This window comes from Microcaecilia unicolor, chromosome 1, assembly GCF_901765095.1.
Source record: "Microcaecilia unicolor chromosome 1, aMicUni1.1, whole genome shotgun sequence".
Taxonomy (NCBI): Eukaryota; Metazoa; Chordata; class Amphibia; order Gymnophiona; family Siphonopidae; genus Microcaecilia; species Microcaecilia unicolor.
The window spans coordinates 180793111-180800361 of NC_044031.1; the positions used below are offsets into that span (position 1 = coordinate 180793111).

The 7251-nt window shown below is 47.8% G+C and overlaps 1 protein-coding gene across 4 annotated transcripts in view; it reads right to left on the minus strand.

Moving 5' to 3' along the window:
- CEBPG (CCAAT enhancer binding protein gamma) overlaps positions 1 to 6762 on the minus strand; it is a 47953-nt gene extending 41191 nt beyond the window's left edge. The window contains exon 1 of one of the 4 annotated variants that reach the window (XM_030202818.1): positions 6730 to 6762. The gene's annotated coding sequence lies outside the window, so the exon portion shown is untranslated. Of the gene's footprint in view, positions 1 to 4799; positions 4822 to 5383; positions 5773 to 5889; positions 5989 to 6729 lie in introns of those variants that run through there. The other 3 variants (XM_030202800.1, XM_030202809.1, XM_030202826.1) reach the window with 3 other exon arrangements.
- Positions 6763 to 7251: the final 489 nt, after the last annotated feature.

A 7251-nucleotide genomic window follows, 5' to 3' on the forward strand; every position in this document is an offset into this window, starting at 1 on the left:
CCCCCGCATAATGGCAGAGCCAACAGAGGCTGAGGGAGAGACGTCCTCCGGAGAGGAACTCTTCAAAATGCTCATGGCCTGCACTAACAGGTTGGGCAAATCCTCTGAGCGAAAGATCCGTGCTGCAGAGGGGTCATCCACTCCATACGAGCGGGAATTCGTCTCCTCCAAGGAATCCCCAAAGGACAGTTGGGAGAACTCAGATACGCTGCCCTCATCTACATCAGAGGAGACAGAGTCCTCTGGGGCCTGGATGTCCACCCGAGGTCGTTTGCTTCCGGAGGCCTCAGCCCCTTGATCAGAGGGGGGGAGCCGGGGCAGCGTTTATCATAAGAAAAGCCTGATACAGCAGCAAAATGAACTCAGGGGAGAAACCCCCTAAACTGTGCACTTCTGCCGCCTGGGACACGGCCCTAGACGCACCCTCAACCGGCGCTTGCAAGAGCGGGGGAGAAACATGCTGCGCATCCAAAATGGCGTCCGGCGCAAAACTCCGAGAAGGAGCCGCGCGGGAAGAACGGCGCTTAACTTTCGCCGCTTTCTTGCCATCGCCCGAATCAAGGGCGACCATAGCATTAACGTCTCCCAGCTCGAGGGCGGCCCAAGAAGAAGCCGTCCGAGCAAAGTGGCTGGCCAACATGGAGTGGGCGAGCAGCGGGAGATGGGCGCTTATGGCGGGAAAAACCGCCGCACCAGAGGAAGAACCGGGACACTGACCGGACTCCAAACTGATGCCCAACAAAAGCGATTCAGGCTTTGAAATCCCCACATCCCCGCTAGATGCACACACGCGGTCTGGGGAGCAAATCCTCGCGCCCTCGCCCTCTGACGCCATAAGCCACGTGGAGACTGAACGGGGAACCCCCTGCCCGCTATAAAAAGGTAAAATTACCTGCTTCTCGCTCCGAGCTGTAACGAACTGGTGTCCCAGTGAGTAGCTGCAATAAACACTGATATAAACGTTGAAATAAACGCCCTTAAAGGACGTCCAAAAATTTTTTTTTTTTTTTTAACGGAGCCAGCGGGAGGGGGGAGAAAAGGAGGGACCTGGCACCACCAGGTTTGCACTTGCTCAAGGAGAGCCCTCAACAAAACCTAAGAATTAGGCTTGGAGACCTAGCCAGAGCTGCTGCTGTGTGTGACCACCACCTGCTGAGATAGAAAACATACTGAGGAGTTTCCGGCAGCACATGACCACATATAGGGAGGCAAAAGGATTGCTCTCTATCTCCACCTGCTGGTAGATGGACACAACCCACCAGTCTATGGATTGATCAGCATGATGATATGGAAATGCCTATTTTAAAATTAAATTATGTTTGTGTGTCAGAAGATACAGCCATTCCATGATATTTATAAGCAAATGCAGAAAAAAAATGTAAAATGTTTCCACAAATGTAGCAAGAAATTAAAAAAAAAAAACCCATCACAAGAACAAATGTATTTGATGTCCCTTTAAATGCTTGGTTACATATCAGGTACATTTTCCAGTTAACACCTTTTTTTTTTTTTTTTACAGCAGATTTGATACATTGTACTGAACCCATTGAGACCTTTTTTTCCCTTTCCACCTTCCCTTCCTCCAGTCAGGTTTTCTCTTTATGCAACAAGAAACCCCCACAAATACAACCCCCAAGTAAAACTACAATTAAACATATTTGATAATACAATCCAATTAATCTTGTTATACAGAAATAAGGGCTGGGGGGTGTAACCTCCACATTATATCAGATAGGACAAAACTTCCATCTCCAGTTCTGCAAACAGATACTCTGTATCTACAGAAATACCTCCAACAACAGATACAGATTTGTACCTGCCAATTTCAGGGCACAGAAGTCTTGCCCAGCACCAGCCCCGCCTCCCCCAACCGGCTCTGCCACCCAATCTCGGCTAAGCTTCTAAGAATCCATTCCTTCCAGAAAGGATTCCTTTATGTTTATCCCATGCATGTTTGAATTCCGTTACCGTTTTCATCTCCACCACCTCCCGCGGGAGGGCATTCCAAGTATCCACCACTCTCTCCGTGAAAAAATACTTCCTGACATTTTTCTTGAGTCTGCCCCCCTTCAATCTCACCTGCAGGAGGTGGTGGATATGAAAACGGTAACGGAATTCAAACATGCGTGGGATAAACATAAAGGAATCCTGTCCGGAAGGAATGGATCCTCAGAATAAATAGGGCCACGAACCTTTATGTAAGGAAAGTAAATAAAAGCAAGAGAAAAAGGAAAACGATATGGTTCTCCAAGCAAGTGGCTGAGAAAATAAAGGCTAAAGAGTTGGCGTTCCAGAAATACAAAAAAAACTCATGAAAAGGGACACGAGGAGGAATACCGGATGAAACTGAAAGAAGCCTAGAGAAAGCTACGACTGGCGAAAGCGCAAACGGAAGAACAAATGGCTAGAAATGTAAGGAGGGGTGGCAAAATTTTCTTCAGGTATATTAGTGAAAGGAAAATGACTAAAAGGGAATTGTGAGACTAAAAGATACTGCGAACCGCTATGTGGATAATCATGAAGAAAAAGCAAATTTGCTAAATAGATACTTCTGTTCTGTTTTCACAGAAGAAAATCCTGGAGAAGGACCGCGATGGACTGCAAAAAGTACAAATGAGATTGAAGTGGATAGAGCACCGTTCACGGAAGAGAGTGTGTATGAACAACTTGAAAAGCTAAAGGTGGACAAAGCCATGGGGCCAGATGGGATCCACCCTAGGATATTGAGGGAGCTCAGAGAGGTTCTGGCGGGTCCTCTTAAAGATTTGTTTAATAAATCCTTGGAGACGGGAGAGGTTTCTAGGGATTGGAGATCGGCGGATGTGGTCCCACTTCACAAAAGTGGTGATAGGGAAGAAGCTGGAAACTACAGGCCGGTAAGCCTCACTTCGGTTATTGGAAAAGTAATGGAAGCGATGCTGAAGGAAAGGATAGTGAATTTCCTGGAAGCCAATAAGTTGCAAGATCCGAGACAGCATGGATTTACCAAAGGGAAATCGTGCCAAACGAACCTCATTGTGTTCTTTGATTGAGTGACAGGAGAATTGAATCAGGGACGAGCTATGGACGTAATCTACTTAGATTTCAGCAAAGCTTTTGACATGGTTCCCCACAGGAGGCTCTTAAATAAACTGGATGGGCTGAAGAAAGGACCCCAAGTGGTGAACTGGATTAGGAACTGGTTGACGGACAGACGCCAGAGGGTGGTGGTGAATGGAATTCGCTCGGAGCGAAAGGTAAGTAGTGGAGTGCCTCAAGGATCGGTGCTGGGGCCGATTCTGTTCAATATATTTGTGAGTGACATTACCGAAGGGTTAGAAGGTAAAGTTTGCCTATTTGCGGATGATACTAAGATCTGTAACAGAGTGGACACCCCGGAGGGAGTGGAAAACATGAAAAAGGACATACGGAAGCTAGAAGAATGGTCTAAGGTTTGGCAATTAAAATTCAATGCGAAGAAATGCAAAGTGATGCACTTAGGAAGTAGAAATCCACGGGAGACGTATGTGTTAGGCGGGGAGAGTCTGATAGGTACGGGCGGAGAGAGGGATCTTGGGGTGATAGTATCTGAGGATTTGAAGGCGACGAAACAGTGTGACAAGGCGGTGGCAGTAGCTAGAAGGTTGTTAGGCTGTATAAAGAGAGGTGTGACCAGCAGAAGAAAGGGGGTGTTGATGCCCCTGTATAAGTCGTTGGTGAGGCCCCACCTGGAGTATTGTGTTCAGTTTTGGAGGCCGTATCTTGTTAAGGATGTAAAAAGAATTGAAGCGGTGCAAAGAAAAGCTACGAGAATGGTATGGGATTTGCGTTACAAGACGTACGAGGAGAGACTTGCTGAACTAAACATGTATACTCTGGAGGAAAGGAGAAACAGGGGTGATATGATACAGACGTTCAAATATTTGAAAGGTATTAATCCGCAAACAAATCTTTTCCGGAGATGGGAAGGTGGTAGAACGAGAGGACATAAAATGAGATTGAAGGGGGGCAGACTCAAGAAAAATGTCAGGAAGTATTTTTTCACGGAGAGAGTAGTGGATGCTTGGAATGCCCTGCCGCGGGAGGTGGTGGAAATGAAAACGGTAACGGAATTCAAACATGCGTGGGATAAGCATAAAGGAATCCTGTGCCGAAGGAATGGATCCTCAGGAGCTTAGTCAAGATTGGGAGGCGGGGCTGGTGGTTGGGAGGCGGGGATAGGGCTGGGCAGACTTATACGGTCTGTGCCAGAGCCGGTGGTGGGAAGCGGGACTGGTGGTTGGGAGGCGGGGATAGTGCTGGACAGACTTGAACGGTCTGTGCCAGAGCCGGGGTTGGGAGGCAGGGCTGGGGAGGTGAGGATAGTGCTGGGCAGACTTATATGGTCTGTGCCTGTGCCAGAGCCGGTGGTTGGGAGGTGGGGCTGGTGGTTGGGAGGCGGGGATAGTGCGGGGCAGACTTATACAGTCTGTGCCCTGAAGAGCACAGGTACAAATCAAAGTAGGGTATACACAAAAAGTAGCACACATGAGTTGTCTTGTTCGGCAGACTGGATGAACCATGCAGGTCTTTTTCTGCCGTCATCTACTATGTTACTATGTAGAAGGTTAGCCGAGATTGGGTGGCAGAGCTGGTGGGGGGAGGCGGGGCAAGACTTCTAAAGTCTGTGCCCTGAAAATGGCAGATACAAATCAAGGTAAGGTATACACAAAAAGTAGCACATATGATTTTATCTTGTTGGGTAGACTGGATGGACCGTGCAGGTCTTTTTCTGCCATCATCTACTATGTTACTATGTAAAACAGAATTATGATGCTTACCTTCACTAGTATTCACTACTCAAATTCTGGTATTATGTCAACAACAGTGACAAACTTCATTACCTGGCACTCGGCGCTACACAAAACCTTGGGGAAAAGAGACACTCAACATGTACCAAATCTGCCTTGCCAAAATCACCCCAAACTATAAAAAACACACACACAAACACAACAGTTAATACAGAGTGCCACACGCCACCAATACATATCCTACAGATTCCTTGCACACAAGTTACATGCCAGCAGAATACCAGACTTCAGTCACACATGCAAACTATGAGACTCGTCAAACATAGAATAAATGATCACAGCCAAACAAGAACTAGCAATGTACATTTCCCAAAGGTAACAGATATAGTAAAAAAAAATTCCCAAAAAGCAGCAAGCAGGAAAAACTTGGTATATCCGTGAAAAAAAGAAACCAGCTATAACAACATAATATATTGCACCCTGCTGCCAGGCAAGAAATGCGACCTGATCAGAAAGCACCACCTGAACTTGCAAAGCATCGTTGTTACTATTATTTATAGTATAAAGAAAGGACAATAACAGTAAAATTACAAGCTGCCACCTATTATTCTTACCTTAACTGCTAAAGGTATAGCCCCAGCAACACACTGAGACGCTGCTAAACCAAGTTATTGAGATCTGCGTACCTCCCCCTTCCATTCGATAGAGGGTAAGCAGCCCCACCCCCTTATCCAGCCACGTATGACCTCATCCACAGAAGGAAAGTTGCCTGGGGATTGCATCATCCCCGGCGCAAGGGAGCAAGCCACCCCCAGGGTAATCCCGAGCCGCCACCCAGTCTCCTCTAATTTAGGGAAATACCCTAACGCAAGCGCTCAAACAAAAGACTGTTCGGAGAGCGCGGTGCAACCTACAGAAACGTCACAGTCCCACAGATACCGTGACACACGCATTCGGAGGGGAAGCGTCTCCCCTCCCCGTGCTCTGCAATCTCTCCCTTTCTCTTCCGCCCTCCCTAGACCAACATGTCCCGGTCCCCCTCCTCCTCCCTGCCCGCGATGCGGCACCTCTCCCTCAAAACCCCTCCCCACCTCCCCGTGTTCCACCGTCAAACTCATACCTAAGAACGCCCACAACCAATCCCCGCAGCTTTCCTTCTCCGGTGCCCCGTCCCCTCTGACACAACTCTCTCTCTCCATCAGATGCGTCCCCGCCTTCGCTTTGCTGGAAACAGGAACTTGCGTCAGATGAGGGCAGACCCAAGGGCATTTCATTGAGAACAGTGGCGGTATGACGTCAAAACGTTGAAGCCAATTAGGTTAATTTCAGTTTCTTCTCCCCCGCGCATCCATCTTTCCACGTACACTCAAAACAAAGTAAACAAACCTATGAGCTGCGGCACTCATGTTGTCGCTTTTTATTGTTGGTGGCATTTTTATTTAATCTCACTTACATTTTCAAAAATGCCAGCTTGTGCAGCATACAGATGTACATAGGGGAAGTATAATAATGGAATAACTTTTCATAGGTAGAGGCGGACGGTGGGCCAACTGTTTGGGGAGGCTAAAGGGGGTGGGGTTAGGGTGGGGACGGGGTGGGGGTGGGGCTTACATCCATAATTGTCTGACACAGAAAAAAATAAGTAAAAATAAAAGTTACAATTAACACCTTTTATTAAATGTAGATATTAGATAAGCATTAGGGGCTTATAGCCCATTTAGTTATGTTTAAACAAAAGAGATCTGCATGAAACAAAATATTTATTTTTTTATTTTGACTTAAAACCTTCAGTCAACTTGGGGGGGGGGGGGGGGGGGGGGGAGGGGAGGTGGAAAAGGGGGAAGGGGAAGATTAAGAAAAGGGGGGTTCGGTTTAATGGGTTAAACAGAAAAGAATTGTAACTGTATTACAAATAATGTTCATACTTATCTCTTGAATAAAAACGATTTAAACATAAAACCTTCAGAGTCAGCAGCACCTAGCTCTCTCCTCCTGAAATCCAACATGCGCTGCGCTGTGTGCCACAATTTCTGGGTCTGGGAACACCTCAGACACTCTTAACCAGCCTTCAGTCACAGTGATGATGGCCCCTCCCGCGCGTTCCCGCCTATGCGGAACAGGAAGTGACGGGCTGGGAGCTCACTAGGGAAGGCTGACTCTGACTGGCTGAGCCTGTGAGGCAAGAAGCACATCATGATGATGCAATCGGTGATGTTGCAAGCCCGAACCGAACAAAGCCTGTTTAAGGCGGATCAGCACCGGCGGTGTGGAGTGGAGGCAAAAAGAGGAGAATGAGGAGCCTGGGACGTGGCCCGCGGTGACGGTGAGAGACCGAGTAGCGAGCAGAACTGGGCATGGGCTGGACATGGCGCTCAGCGTGATGGCGAGCCGGCAGCAGCACTGTCTGAAAAGAAGAGTCAGGACTGGTCTACTCTTGGAGTCGGAGAGAAAGAAACAGCTGATCCGTCCTGCTGCGGCTGGG